Consider the following 16529-nt stretch of genomic DNA (forward strand, 5'->3'; position numbering starts at 1 on the left):
ACCAACTTTGCAAAACTCTTAGGGCAATATTTATCCATTGTTTTTGTCAAAATTGCTCAAGCTCAGTAAATTTGGTTGGGAGTTCATTGATGGTCAGCCATATTCTAACCGTCTCAGATTTCAAGCAAATTTAAGTCAGGATTGTGGCTGGAACACTCAGGAAAACTCAACACCTCTTAGAAAAGCCATTTGACATTAAATTGTGTAATTGTCCCAGTGATAAATTAAAACTCCATCCCAGGGTTTTCAGAAGACTGAGGCGTGTTTTCCTCTAACATTTTACCAGGGCTTTGCTCCTTTCATGTGTATTTTGATCCTGACAAACTCCCCAGTCCCTGCAGGTGACAAGCATACCGGTAACATGATGTGCCACCACAATAGTTGTTTTACTTTTAATTTTAAAACAGCAAAATGTAAAGATTGTGCAAGGGGTGTGTAGACTTTCACTAAGCACTGTAAGCTTCAGTGGATCATTTCTGAAGGGCGGCTGCAGTACTCAATACAGGCCACAAACACTCCTCCAGGCCATGTTGTATGCTAGCTACGTTTCTGACGACTGTTTTATAAAAAAACTGAGGCAGCACTTGATGCAAAAATTCAATGTGAGACAGTGAACTATCTAAAATGTATACATTTTCAGATTTTGCAGGTAAATACAATTAAATGTCTGTCAAAACTAAATGTCTGGTGCCTTAAAAATGTATTTTAAATCAGATAAGAACAAATAATAGTATAATTCAGCATCCTCAACAGTGATTCTCTAATTTCATGGGGAAGTGAAATTCAAACAGTTATTCAAACAGACATTATATCTAATAATGAATTACGTGCTTGATTAAAATAATTACACTATTTGGTAAACAATTCCCAACTCTTTGATCTACACTTAAGCCTCCCCATCCAACAACTTCACTTCACAAAGGGTCATCCTTTTTCTGGAAACATCTAGCCATCCCCCAAGGTTACAAATGGGCTGACAAGGTTTCAAACAGACAGCTTGGAATCACACTCAAAGACAGCTATCACACTCATCTGTGCTGAGTCTAGCTAGAAAGCAGCTAAGGTGACAGACCACTCAATCCAGGCTAGGCTGGGTGTAAATGGGTCAGGTGGAATGTGTGTTGAGGGCCTTGCCTGCCTGGGATAGGCTATACTTGGTGGGGAGGGTGGGGAGCCTACTGTGCGGAGCACATTTTAGCTCTAATGTCCCCAATGCTATTTTTGAAAGCTCCCTTTCTACCGGAATGTAATTCTGTGGTTTTCAAGCTGATAAATGTATTACATTTACAATTAACTTTTAAATAAGACGCATAGTACAAATCTTTCTAAAGTGTTGGTCCCATGTTTCATGAGCTGAAATAAAAGATCCCAGACATTTTCCCTAGGCACAAAAAGCTTATTTCTCTCTAATTTTGTGCACAAATTAGTTTACATCCCTGTAAGTGAACATTTCTCCTTTTCCAAGATAATCCATCCACCTGACAGTTGTGGCATATCAAGAAGCTGATTAAACAGCATGATCATTACACAGGTGCATATTCAGCTGGGGACAATAAAAGTCTACTCTAAAATGTGCAGTTTTGTCACACAACACAATGCCATAGATGTCTCAAGTTTTGAGGGAGCGTGCAATTGGCATGCTAACTGCAAGAATGTCCGCCAGAGCTGTTACCAGATCATTTAATGATAATTTCACAACCATAAGCCGCCTTCAAAGTCCTTTTAGAGAACTTGGCAGTACGTCCAACCGGCTTCACAACCGCAGACCATGTGTAACCAGGACCTCCACATCCGGCTTCTTCACCTGCTGGATCGTCTGAGACCAGCCACCCGGACAGCTGCTGAAACCGAGGACTATTTCTGTCTGTAATAAAGCCCTTTTGTGGGAAAAAAACTCATTCTGATTGGCTGGGCCTGGCTCCCCAGTGGGTAGGCCTGGCTTCCAAGTGGGTGGGCCTATGCCCTCCCAGGCCCACCCATGATTGCGTTTATATATTTTTTTCAGTATAGTAACACTGTGCAGACTGCAGACTCTGTATGAGTTAGACTTATGCAGATCTTATTACCAACACAATCCCGTCATCAAATGTTTCCTCAAGAATTTAGATTAATGACTCAATCTCTCGGGCTTTCTATTTGGAACAATCCATGTTTTCCAATGAACTTAATGTATTGTGGGGAGGGGGGGGGGGGCAGTATATGGGGATTCAAGGCAATAACAAACATGCTGTTAAATTAATATAGTACAAATTCATCGTTTTAACACCTATTTCCAATGTGAGGTGGCTGTCCCAAACCCTGACTCCTAAACTTCATGTTTGAAAATAAAGCAATTCATTATTTTAGTATTTTTTTAACAGTATTCTTTTAATAGAACATCTTGAGTTGTTCATTTATAACATTGAAATGTACTGATCTAAATAGTGGTTTTGTTCATTTTAAACATCTTTAAAAAATAAAAAAGTGTTCCCACCTTCTGATGTCACTACCGAATCACACACATTAAAAGACTGTAGAATGTCTGCCTTAAGCACCCCTCCCCAGCATGGCCAAATGGAGTAGTCTGTCTGCAAACATTTTGGAGAAAATGAGTGAGCAAGTCAGTAAATTATGTATTTTTAAAAAGTGTCACAACCGAACATCTAATATGCGGTTTTGGGAACTAAAATATGTTTGCTTGGATGTACACTACCATTCAAACGTTTGGGGTCACTTAGAAATGTCCTTGTTTTTGAAAGAAAAGCAAATTTTTTGTCCATTAAAATAACATCAAATTGATCAGAAATACAGTGTAGACATTGTTAATGTTGCAGATCATGACGTTGTCAATACACTTACAGTGCCTTCAGAAAGTATTCATACCCCTTGACTTATTCCACATATTGTTGTGTTACAACCTGAATTAAAAATGGATAATAAAATAATATAACAATGTTTACCCATCTACAATACTCCATAATGAGCCCATAATGACAAAGTGAAAACATCTTTGGAAATGTATTGAACATTTTAAACAGAAATATCTAATTTCCGTAAGTATTCACACCCCAATACATGTCAGAATCATCTTTGACATTTACAGCTGTGAGAGTTTCTGTGTAAATCTCTTAGAACCTTTAATACCAGGATTGTACAATATTTGATGTTATTCTTTTTAAATTCTTCAAGCTCTGTAAAGTTGGTTGTTGATCGTTGCTAGACAGCCATTTTCAAGTCTTGCCAAAGATTTTCAAGCCGATTTTAAGTCAAAACTGTAACTAGGCCATTCAGAGATATTCAACATCGTCTTGGTAAGAACCTCCAGTATATATTTGGCTTAGTGTTTTAGGTTATTGTCCAGCTGGAAAGGGAATTTGTCTCCTCGTGTCTGTTGGAAAGTAGACTGTTTTCCTCTAGGATGTTACCTGCGCTTAGCTCTATTCCGTTTTTTTTTACTCCCTTAGTCCTTACCGATGACAAGCTACCCATAACATGATGCAACCCATAACATGATGTGTAACGGATGTGAAATGGCTATCTAGTTAGCGGTGGTGCGAGCTAGCAGCCATTCAGTCGGTTACGTCACTTGCTCTGAAACCTAGAAGTAGTGGTTCCCCTTGCTCTGCAAGGGCCGAGGCTTTTGTGGAGCGATGGTTAACGACGCTTCGTGGGTGACTGTTGTTGATGTGTGCAGAGGGTCCCTGGTTCGCGACCGTGTCGGGGCGAGGGGACGGTCTAAAGTTAAACTGTTACATTGATGCTGTTGACCCGGATCACTGGTTGCTGCGGAAAAGGAGGAGGTCGAAAGGGGGGTGAGTGTAACGGATGTGAAATGGCTAGTTAGTTAGCGGTGGTGCGAGCTAGCAGCCTTTCAGTTGGTTACGTCACTTGCTCGGAAACCTAGAAGTAGTGGTTCCCCTTGCTCTGCAAGGGCCGAGGCTTTTGTGGAGCGATGGGTAACGACGCTTCGTGGGTGACTGTTGTTGATGTGTGCAGAGGGTCCCTGGTTCGCGCCCGTGTCGGGGCGAGGGGACGGTCTGAAGTTAAACTGTTACGCATGCTTGAAACAAAAATAGAACTGTTTGGCCATAATGACCATTGTTATGTTTGGAGGAAAAAGGGGAATGCTTGCAAGCTGAAGAACACCCTCCCAACCGTGAAGCACATGGGTGGCAGCATCATGTTGTGGGGGTGCTTTGCTGCAGGAGGGACTGGTGCACTTCACAAAATAGATGGCTTCATGAGGAAGGAAAATTATGTGGATATATTGAAGCAACATCAAGACATCAGTCAGGAAGTTAAAGCTTGGTCGCAAATGGGTCTTCCAAATGGACAATGACCCCAAGCATACTTCCAAAGTTGTGGCAATTGTCCGTAGAGCTCCGAGACAGGATTGTGTCGAGGCACAGGGTAGAAAAACATTTCTGCAGCATTGAAAGTCTCCAAGAACACAGTTGCCACCATCATTCTTAAATGGAAGAAGTTTGGAACCACCTATACTCGTCCTAGAGCTGGCCGCCCGGCCAAACTGAGCAATCGGGGGAGAAGGGCAATGGTCACTCTGACAGAGCTCCAGAGTTCCTCTGTGTAGATGGGAGAACCTTCCAGAAAGACAACCTTTTCTGGAGCACTCCACCAATCAGGCCTTTATGGTAGAGTGGCCAGACAGAAGCCACTCCTCAGTAAAAGGCACATGACAGCCCGCTTGGAGTTTGCCAGAAGGCAGCTAAAGGACTCTCAGACCAAGAGAAACAAGATTCTCAGGTCTGATGAAACCAAGATTGAAGTCTTTGGCCTGAAAACCAAGCTTCACGTCTGGAGGAAACCAGGCACCGCACATCACCTGGCCAATACCATCCCTACGCTGAAGGATGGTGGTGGCAGCATCATGCCGTGGGGATGTTTTTCAGCAGCAGGGACTGGGAGACTAGTTAAGATCAAGGGAAAGATGAATAGAGCAAAGTACAGAGAGATCCTTGATGAAAACCTGCTCCATAGCGCTCAGGACCTCAGACTTGGGCAAAGGCTCACCTTCCAACAGGACAACGATCCTAAGCACACAGCCAAAATAACACAGGAGTGGCTTCGGGACAACTGTCTGAATGTCCTTGAGTGGCCCAGCCAGAGCCCGGACTTGAACCCAATCAAACATCTCTGTAGAGACTAAAAATAGCTGCGCAGCAATGCTCCCCATCCAACCTGATAGAGCTTGAGAGGTTCTGCAGAGAAGAATGGAAAAACTCCCCAAATACAGGTGTGCCAAGCTTGTAGCGTTATACCCAAAAAGACTCAAGTCTGTAATCGTTGCCAAAGGTCCTTCAACAAAGTACTGAGTATAGGGTCTGATTACTTATGTACATGTGATATTTCAGTTTTTTATTTTTAATATATTTGCAAAAATTCGAAAAACTTGTTTTTGCTTTGTCATTATGGGGTATTGTGTGTAGATTAATGAGGAAACAAAGTTATTTAATACATTTTATAATAAGGCTGTAACGTAACAAAATGTGGAAAAAGTTAAGGGGTTTGAAAACTTTCCCGAATGCGCTGTACGTCTGTTCACCTGACATAATGTATGTCGTAAGACGTGTGCTGGGAAAATAGGTTATACATTTGGAAAAAAAGTGCTTACCCCCAATTTGCACAACTTCTGTAGAATGACCCTTAAACAGTAGCGTAATATGTACACGAGGCAGCACACTTTCTCCCCAGCTCCCTCCTCTCATGGCTGGCACGGTTTGACAGAGAGAGCGACTGAACATTAAAGGGATCTCTGCTGCAGGTATCTTACTGTTTCACAACCACAGCAGAAAGACAGAAACACATAGGGCCAGTGGGAATATATATCAGGTTGAGAGAAAGGAAAGAGAAGAACCTGTCTCTGGGTCATTTCAATGGCCCAATATTCCACTGTAATCTGAGTGAGACTCACTTAATATGTATGCCTGTTAGTACAAATGGTTTTGGTTGCAATTGTGAGGAACAGAAGCATACAAGATCCTAATAAACGTTGTCAGATATGGCTGACAACTGGGGACTATGATGTCGGGTCTTGTTAAGGTTTGTTCTGTAACTCATTACTGTAGTGCAATTCGTTTTGGAGACTGTACTTATTGACTATTAGGCACTTATTTGAGGGATGGAGTATAGGCCACTGATGATTGCTCTTCATCTGGCTCTGTGTTGGACTAGTTCTTAGAGCCTGTTATTGCAGTGGAATCATTAGCTAGGAATTGTGGTGTTTCAGCAGAAGGGGAATGAAATTACTATAGTATAATTCTGTCATTAAACCTACATTATGGTTTTGTTATTGGAATATAAGAGCAACTGACAATGTACAATTAGATTTTTGAACATATTTTTTTTTTTACAGTGCTCTATTATGATGGCTATGTAGCAGTTTACCAGCTCCAGCTTTGCTGGCTTGTCCTCTAGCTTACATATTTACTCTAGGGACTGTCCTATGTAATATGAAAGGATTGCAGAGTCAGGTGGAACAGCTATTTTGTTGTGTTGCACCATCTTATTGAGCGTCGCTCTGGCAGGCTGTTATGCCAGTTACAGTAAACAACAATCGAACGCTCATTAAAAGGATATATCTGAGGATAGCTTTCTGAAGGCCTTTAATTGATGGCACTTAAGCAACAGAGCATATAGGACGACTGACTTGAGTAATCCTACGTTTTTCCACTCTAATAATATGTTGATCTAGTTTGTGTGTGTGTGTGTGTGTGTGTGTGTGTGTGTGTGTGTGTGTGTGTGTGTGTGTGTGTGTGTGTGTGTGTGTGTGTGTGTGTGTGTGTGTGTGTGTGTGTGTGTGTGTGTGTGTGTTTGTTTGTTTGTCCCATCTGCTGCAGTCCAGTTGGGGTTTCCCCATGGGAATGAGTTAAGCTATATCATATTGTAAATTCTGCATCTTACTGTGCAGTAGCTCGGAATTCACCCTCTTTATTCCTTGTAGGAGTCTCGCTGCCACAAAAACATGGTCAACATGTCTCCCTCTTGTCTTCCCCACTCTCCATAATAATCCCTTGAGAGATACTGCAGCAAACACCAGAGTTAAATCTCCTACACAGTGACCTGTCCATTGCTCTCCTTTATTCAGAAATGATAGTAGGGGTACAAAGGGAAATTTCCCAGTTCTGTCAAGTGGAAAAGCGCCCAATGAGACTAAGAGCATTGTGGTCTACATTCACTCTTTCTTTCATTGTTGTGCTTTCCATAAAACCTCATTTTCTTTCGGTTAATTTTATCTCATTACGGTTTGATAGTAATTTCACCGTCTTTGTGGAATTAAAACTAAAGTTCTGTGTATTTTTTTTGTTGTAAATGAATTCCCAGTTTCCCATAGAAAATAAAATTGTCTGTAGCAAGACTGGTATAATGTACAATAAGTCCAGAGAGAGGCAGGCATAGCCAATTACTTTCTGTATCTATAAGATCAAAGTCTCCTTGAGTTGCAGCTCATGTGCATGTCTTACACCACTGACGCTTAGCACATTCCCATCATATAACAACCTCTGCCACACACAACTTGGCTAGCTAATATGACTGGTTTTTATGCCAGGCCATGACCCCAGAGATACAACTAAAATGGTGTGTGGCTGTCTTCAAGTAAACTGTTATTTAGTGCTCTCGGCAAAGCCTGAACCCATGAATAGAGAGATCAGGTAATGATATCTATTTTGTTGACAAGCATCAGAAGAGGAAGTGTGTGAAATTGGGTGTTGATGAGTTCTGCGATGATTCTCCCACCTTTCCATTTCCTCATTCTACCCCTCTGAACTCCCACAGCAAGATGCAACACATCTTATAATTCTAATAGTTTATGCACCGATTGGATCAATATTGCCTTTCCAAAATTGAAGTACATAGGATGTAGGGTTGCAAAGGGAGGGTATATTACTGGAAACTTTCTAGGTTTACCAGTAAACTACCAGAATCTGGGTAACTTTAGATTCTTGGGGGGAATTTTATCAGATGACATTTAATGGCATTCTTGGGTACCTCCGATTATCACAGGTGTCTAATTATCTCTAATCTCTGGCCCTCTGTGTGGCATTATCACATTATCACAGCGACTGAACATTAAAGGGATCTCTGCTGCAGGTATCTTACTGTTTCACAACCACAGCAGAAAGACAGAAACACATAGGGCCAGTGGGAATATATATCAGGTTGAGAGAAAGGAAAGAGAAGAACCTGTCTCTGGGTCATTTCAATGGCCCTATATTCCACTGTAATCTGAGTGAGACTCACTTAATATGTATGCCTGTTAGTACAAATGGTTTTGGTTGCAATTGTGAGGAACAGAAGCATACAAGATCCTAATAAACGTAGTCAGATATGGCTGACAACTGGGGACTATGATGTCGGGTCTTGTTAAGGTTTGTAAAAAAATATATACTATAAATACATTTGTAAAAAGTTACTCAAGCATAAATTACCTAAATTACCATAGATTACCAAAATTACAGAAGATTGCGGTAAATTACCGGTAGCTTTGCAGCCTTACTCGTTCTTCGGCTCTAGTTTGTACATACTCAACCATTTCCCAACCCTGGTCCAAGTGGGGCACTATTGTACGTATTAAGGAATTATTCACACTAAGAAAACTTAATTTACATGGATAAGGTGTAGACACCGTAAACTTCTACTATTTAATATTTCAGTTGTAAAACTGTTTTACCTAACAACTGTACCCAAGCGTTTGGATACGTACTGTACAACAATTATATGGAAATCAGGCATACATGGTATACAAAGCACAAGTAAGTCCTGACGAATCTGTTGAGTGATATTAAGTAATGGAGTTATATTAATCTACTCTGAAACTGCTACTTCAGGATTTTGTCAATGAAGCCCTTTATTTACTTCCTCGGAATCCGATGAAATCATGGATACCATTTTTATGTCTCTGCGTGCTGTTTGAAGGAAGTTTATAACAAGCGTTAGCACAATTGCTAACTAGCGTTAGCGCAATGTCTGGAAGGCTATAGTAGCTGCTAGCATGCTAATAGACTTCCAGTCATAGCACTAATGCTAGTTAGCATTGGCTTGCAAAACTTTCTCTAACTTCCTTCATACTGAATGCAGATACATGCAAATTATATTCATGAGTTCATCTGACTCTGGGGAAGTAGATAAAGGGCCAAAATCCCGAAGGATCCCTTTAAGTGATATCTCCGATTACATGAGTGTTGGCTTTGAAGAACCCCCTGTGATCATGTAATCCCTGTACTGTCCCACTTTGTATTCTTACCCATTGATTTATTCTACATTTTGTTGTGTTACAGCCTGAATTCAAAATGGATAATAAAATAATCTAACAATATTTACCCATCTACAATACTCCATAATGACCCCATAATGAAAAAGTGAAAACATATTTGGAAATATATTGAACATTTTAAACAAAAATATCTAATTTCCATAAGTATTCACACCCCAATACATGTTAGAATCTCTGGCATTTACAGCTATGAGAGTTTCTGTGTAAATCTCTTAGAACCTTGCACACCAGGATTGTACAATGTTTGACGTTTGTATTCATACCCATTGACTTATTCTACATTTTGTTGTGTTACAGCCTGAATTCAAAATTGATTAAATATATGTTTTCACTCACCCATGGCAAAGTGAAACATGTTTTTTGAAATTTTTGCAAATTTATTGAAAATAAAATACAAAAATATCAAATTTACATAAGTATTCACACCCCCTGAGTCAATACATGTTAGAATAACCTTTGGCAGTGATTATAGCTGTGAGTCTTTCTGGGTAAGTCTCTAAGAGCTTTGCACACCTGGATAGTACAATATTTACATAATTATTAAAACAATTCTTCAAGCCGTGTCAAGTTGGTTGTTGATCATAGCTAGATTGCCATAGATTTTCAAGCTGATGTTGCCCTTTCCTGCAGTCAATGACCTAAAGAGCCCTCTGTGGCCTCATGGTTTGAATGTTATTAATCTTTTTTTATAATTTCATCATTAATAAAAAAACAACTGGTGTTTCCATGTCAAAATGTTTTGTTATATTTCAGTCTTCTGTAAATAAAGTGTCACATTGGGATGCAAACTCAAAATGTAATACAATTTAACCTGTTTGGCGTGCAAGCCCGACGTCGGTACATTTATGACAACAGCCATTTCAAGTGCAGGGCGCGAAATTCAAAAGATACATTTTTTAAATATTTAACTTTCACACATTAACAAGTCCAATACAACATATGAAAGGTACACATATCGTGAATCCAGCCAACATGTCCGATTTAAAAAAATGTTTTACAGGGAAGACAAAATATGTAAATCTATTAGCTAACCACGTTAGCAAAAGACTCCACTTTTATTACTCCATCAGTTTTTGACTCCATCAGTAGCTATCACAAATTCGGCCAAATAAAGATATAAATAGCCACTAACCAAGAAACAACCTCATCAGATGACAGTCTGATAACATATTTATTGTATAGCATATGTTTTTTTCGAAAAATGTGCATATTTCAGGTATAAATCATAGTTTACATTGCAGCTACATTCAGAAATTGCACCGAAAGCAGCCATAATATTTACAGACACCAACGTCAAATACCTAATTACTCGTCATAAAACATTTCTGAAAAATACATAGTGTACAGCAAATGAAAGACAGGCATCTTGTGATGCCAGACAATATTTACGATTTATTAAGTGTTTTACAGCGAAAACTAAATTTAGCGTTATATTAGCTTAGCACAATAGCCAGAAACACTTGGGCGCCGGCGACTACGACAGATATATGAAATAACATCATAAATTGGGTCTTACTTTTGCTGATCTTTCATCAGAATGTTGAACAAGGTGTCCTTTGTCCAGATGAGTCATTGTTTGGATTCAGAATGGCAATTTTCTCTCTCCATTTAGCAAGCGCGCTAGCCGGGTTGCACGGATCTCTTCATGTAAACAAACGGAAGAGAACGGAACAGGGCAAAACTCCTGAAAAAATGTCAATAATCTGATGAAACTATATTGAAAAAACATACTTTACGGTGACATGTATCAAATAAAATCAAAGCCGGAAATAATAGTCGCATATAACGTCAGCAAAACAAAAGGCAACCCCACTGTCCAAATTGCGTTCTTCAGAGTATCGGAAATTGGGTACACGTCATTCCAAGAGGATTTATTCCATCCCAGATCGAGATAATCACCTCATTTCTTCTCTCACAGCCTTCTTGACACCCAGAGGAAGGTGTTTGACGTGAATGTATACTAATAGGTCTTGTGCCCATGTATAGGCATGAAGAAGAACAGAGCATCGATTTCAGACGTTCCACTTCCTGGTCAGGAAAAGTGCTGCAGAATGAGTTCTGTTTCACTCAGAGAAATAATTCAAACGGTTTTAGAAACTAGAGAGTGTTTTCTATCCAATAGTAATAATAATATGCATATTGTACGAGCAAGAATTGAGTACGAGGCCGTTTGAAATGGACACATTTTATCAGGCTACTCAATACTGCCCCTTGCAGCCATAAGAAGTTTTTAACTTCATATCTATTTTAAAGTTGACTTGTTTATGACTACCAAGAACCACTCTGTGTGACCCTGATTTAGCCCACTGCAGTAAAATGTTAAGTCAAAACTGTAACTAGGCCACTCAGAAACATTTAATGTAATCTTGGTAAGAAAATCCAATGTATATTTGGCTTTGTGTTTTAGATTATTGTCCTGCTGAAAGGTTAATTTGTCTCCCAGTGTCTTTAGGAAAGCAGACTGAACCAGGTTTTCCTCTAGGATTTCCTCTAGGATTCCTCCAAAAAACTGACAAGCATACCCATAACATGATGCAGCCACCACCATGCTTGAAAATATGAAGAGTTGTACTCAGTGATGTGTTGTATCTGCCCCAGACAGGACACATTTTTCGCAGTTTTACTTTATTGTCTTATTGCAAACAGGATGTATGTTTTAGAATATTTGTATTCTGTACAGGCTTCCTTCTTTTCACTTTGTCATTCAGGTTAATATTGTGGAGTAACTACAATGTTGTTGATCCCTCCTCCGTTTTCTCCTGTTACAGCCATTCAACTCTGTAACTGTTTTTAAGTCACCATTGGCCTCATGGTGAAAACCCTGAGCGGTTTCCTTCTTCTCCGGCAACTCAGTTAGGAAGGACTCCTGTATCTTTGTAGTGACTGGGTGGATTGATACACTATTCAAAGTGTGATTAATAACTTCACCATGCTCAAAGAGATATTCATTGTGTGCTTTTAAAAAGTTGACCCAGTTACCAATAGGTATCGTTCTTTGTGAGGCATTGGAAAACCTCCTTGGTCTTGGTGGTTGAATACGTCTTTCAAATTCACTGCTCGACTGAGGGCCTTTACAGATAATTGTATGTGTGGGGTTCAGACATGAGGTAGTCATTCAAATATCATGTTAACCACTATTAGTCCATTCAACTTATTATGTGACTTGTTAAGAAAATGTTTACTCCTGAACTTATTTAGGCTTGCCATAACAAAGGGGTTGAACACTTATTGACTCAAGACATTTCAGCTTTTTATTTTGTTTTAATTTCTAAAAAGTCCTCTTTGACATTATGGGGTATTGTGTGTAGGCCAGTGACACAGAATCTCAGTCAAGGGGTGTGAATACCTTCTGTATGATGCATAAAACTTTCTACATTATATTAGACCTCTTCACCACCATCACTCTGTAGTACACGCCCCCCCCCCCCCCCCCCCTTCTGCTTTTCCAACACATACTCCAGCTCTGCGCTCACTTCCCTCTCTAAAGGGCACAGCGCCTTTCCAGCTCACAACCCTCTCTGTTCAAATCATGCATCGCTGAGACTATGCCTCAAACCTCTTGCGTATATCCAAGCTTGCTTCTAAGCGTCTTACTTTTCTCTTTTTGCACAGTGGATCTCTGTCATCAAACCATCGCCCCTATCCTTTTACTCGCTGTGCCTTCGCCTTCCTGACACTTCTCCTGTCACCTATCTCGGTCGGTCCCCAATCACCAAAACCTGCTCTACATTGCTGTGGCTCTTATGATTTACCTACTAATGTTACTCTATTAATTATTCTTTAAGACAATACATCAGCATATAACTAAAAAGAAACCGTAAACATAAATACCTTTTACTGGACTGTGTTCTGTTTCTTTGTATCCGCAGTGACCTCCTTTATACACCCACAAAGAAAGCAAGGAGGACCAGTGGAGATGAGTAAAGATCCAGAAGGACAAATAAGGAAAGATAAAAAAATAGCAAATGTTTTTCCCTCCATTCAAAATGACATTTTCAGCTCTTCCCACTCTATAAATGAGTATCAATGGGACCCAGAGCAACTGCACTGAGCAGCAGCCTCTACTTCGAGGGGGATCTGACAACCTCTCTCTCACACACATACACACACCCTTTCACCTGCCCTACCCCCTCTATAGTGCTGTCTCCATCTCTCCCTCGCACACACACTCACACACTCACACACTCTCCCTCTCCAATGTGGCTCATTCAAACAGCCCTGCGCTCTCTCTCTCTATCTCGCTCTCTCTACAGCTGGTAGGTGGATCTCACTCATTCACTTTCCTCCCTCTCCCTTTACCTCAATTTTCCACTCACTCACTCACTCTAGCTGCTCTTGTTACTCTCTATTCTGACTTTCTATCCCTCTCTCTCCCTCTCATCCTACCCCTCTCGCTCGCTCTGTCTCTCTCACAAACACACACTTTCATATTCCCTCTTGTCCCCCAATATTCTACCTCCCTCTTACACACTCTCCTTCTCCTTGTCCCTTGCTATTCGCTCTCCCTGCCTTCAACCTTCTCTCACATACATTCTCTCTTCTCTCATTTTATGCCCCCCCTCCGGTGTACATCTACCACTGAACCTGCCGTCTCCAGCCTCTGTAGTACTGTTTCAGTACATATACGGTAAGGGCCCTCATAAGGGCTCTCTGCTTCACTGTTCTCTGAGCCTGAGATGGCGTCTCTGTTCTATTTAACACACTACACTCCAGTCCTACATTGGCTCTCTATCTGGTTTTGCTGTCCTACGTCCTGATTCTGAGAAACAAGCTTTCCTCTTGCCTTCTGAGTTAACCCTTCGCATGCCAATGGGAAGGAGAAGAAGTGGGTCATGGGCAGGCAGAGGAGAGAGGAGGGATTGTGTGGATATCTGTGGTGTGTGTGTGTGTGTGTAAAGGGAGAGGAGAAAAATGATTTAATGATTAGGATGAAAGAAATGGTATATACTGTTGTATATATAGCTCATGCAAAGAAATGTAAAAAATAGCTTTCATTACACAGGGAGAATACATAGTAAGTTCTAATATAAAAGTAATTTTGGCTATCTATCAATTCATTACAAACAAAGACCATGACCTAGTGAGATACGCATGGCGGAGGCTCAATCAAGCAAGTCGTCTTGACTACTTTCGTATGTCTTTCTCACTTGCACCAAAAGTTTTAAAAAGTGTTGAGGGGACAGAATAATTGGCAAATACATGACCTTTTATAGCCTTTCCACGTGGGCAAGGATAATGAATATTGAATCAAAGCCTGTTGGATGATAACTTGTTTTTAACTAGGACAGAATAATTTATAACTGACTTTTTCCAACATAATTTACAGTTGAAGTCGGAAGTTTACATACACCTTAGCCAAATACATTTAAACTCAGTTGTTCACAATTCCTGACATTTAATCCTAGTAAACATTCCCTGTCCTAGGTCAGTTAGGATCACCAATTTATTTAAAGAATAAGAGAATTATTATTATTATTATAATTATTATTATTATTTTAAATTTATCCCCTTTTCTCCCCAATTTTCGTGGTATCCAATCGCTAGTAATTACTATCTTGTCTCATCGCTACAACTCCCGTACGGGCTCGGGAGAGACGAAGGTCAAAAGCCACGCATCCTCCGAAGCACAACCCAACCAAGCCGCACTGCTTCTTAACACAGTGCGCCTCCAACCCGGAAGCCAGCCACACCAATGTGTCGGAGGAAACACTGTGCACCTGGCCCCCTTGGTTAGCACGCACTGCGCCCGGCTCGCCACAGGAGTCGCTGGAGCGCGATGAGACAAGGATATCCCTACCGGCCAAACCCTCCCTAACCCGGACGACGCTAGCCCAATTGTGCGTCGCCCCACGGACCTCCCGGTCGCGGCCGGCTGCGACAGAGCCTGGGCGCGAACCCAGAGACTCTGGTGGCGCAGCTAGCATTGCGATGCAGTGCCCTAGACCACTGCGCCACCCGGGAGGCCCGTAGAGAGAATTCTTTATTTCAGCTTTTATTTCTTTCATCACATTCCCAGTGTGTCAGAAGTTTACATACACTCAATTAGTATTTGGTAGCATTGCCTTTAAATTGTTTAACTTGGGTCAAACGTTTCGGGTAGCCTTCCACAAGCTTCCCACAATAAGTTGGGTGAATTTTGGCCCATTCCTCCTGACAGAGCTGATGTAACTGAGTCAGGTTTGTAGGCCCCCTTGCTCGCACACGCTTTTCCAGTTCTGCCCACAAATTTTCTATGGGATTGAGGTCAGGGCTTTGTGATGGCCACTCCAATACCTTGACTTTGTTGTCCTTAAGCCATTTTGCCACAACTTTGGAAGTATGCTTGGGGTCATTGTCCATTTGGAAGACCCATTTGCGACCAAGCTTTAACTTCCTGACTGATGTCTTGATGTTGCTTCAATATATCCACATAATTTTCCTGCCTCATGATGCCATCTATTTTGTGAAGTGCACCAGTCCCTCCTGCAGCAAAGCACCCCCACAACACGATGCTGCCACCCCCATGCTTCACGGTTGGGATGGTGTTCTTCGACTTGCAAGCCTCCCCCTTTTTCCTCCAAATATAACAACGGTCAATATGCCCAAACAGTTCTATTTTTATTTCATCAGACCAGAGGACATTTCTCAAAATAGTATGATCTTTGTTCCCATGTGCAGTTGAAAACTGTAGTCTGGCTTTTTATGGCGGTTTTGGAGCAGTGGCTTCTTCCTTGCTGAGTGGCCTTTCAGGTTATGTCGATATAGAACTAGTTTTACTGTGGATATACAGTCGTGGCCAAAAGTATTGAGAATGACACAAATATTAATTTTCACAAAGTCTGCTGCCTCAGTTTGTATGATGGCAATTTGCATATACTCCAGAATGTTGTGAAGAGTGATCAGATGAATAAAAATTAATTGCAAAGTCCCTCTTTGCCATGCAAATGAACCAAATCCCCCCAAAACATTTCCACTGCATTTCAGCCCATGCCACAAAAGGACCAGCTGACATCATGTCAGTGATTCTCTCGTTAACACAGGTGTGAGTGTTGACGAGGACAAGGCTGGAGATGACTCTGTCATGCTGATTGAGTTTCGAAAAACAGACTGGAAGCTTCAAAAGGAGGGTGGTGCTTGGAATCATTGTTCTTCCTCTGTTATCCATGGTTACATGCAAAGAAACACGTGCCGTCATCATTGCTTTGCACAAAAAGGGCTTCACAGGCAAGGATATTGCTGCCAGTATGATTGCACCTAAATCAACCATTTATTGGATCAT

The 16529-nt window shown here is 41.0% G+C and overlaps 1 protein-coding gene across 1 annotated transcript in view; it reads right to left on the reverse strand.

Annotated features, from left to right (window-relative positions):
* The window catches only part of LOC129856355 (SH3 and multiple ankyrin repeat domains protein 2-like), a 59925-nt gene extending 45892 nt beyond the window's left edge, over window positions 1-14033 (reverse strand). The window contains exon 1 of the mRNA XM_055924365.1: window positions 13103-14033. The gene's annotated coding sequence lies outside the window, so the exon portion shown is untranslated. The remainder of the gene's footprint in view (window positions 1-13102) is intronic.
* Between the last annotated feature and the right edge of the window lie 2496 nt (window positions 14034-16529).

This window comes from Salvelinus fontinalis, chromosome 1 (genome assembly GCF_029448725.1).
Source record: "Salvelinus fontinalis isolate EN_2023a chromosome 1, ASM2944872v1, whole genome shotgun sequence".
NCBI classification, from domain to species: domain Eukaryota; kingdom Metazoa; phylum Chordata; class Actinopteri; order Salmoniformes; family Salmonidae; genus Salvelinus; species Salvelinus fontinalis.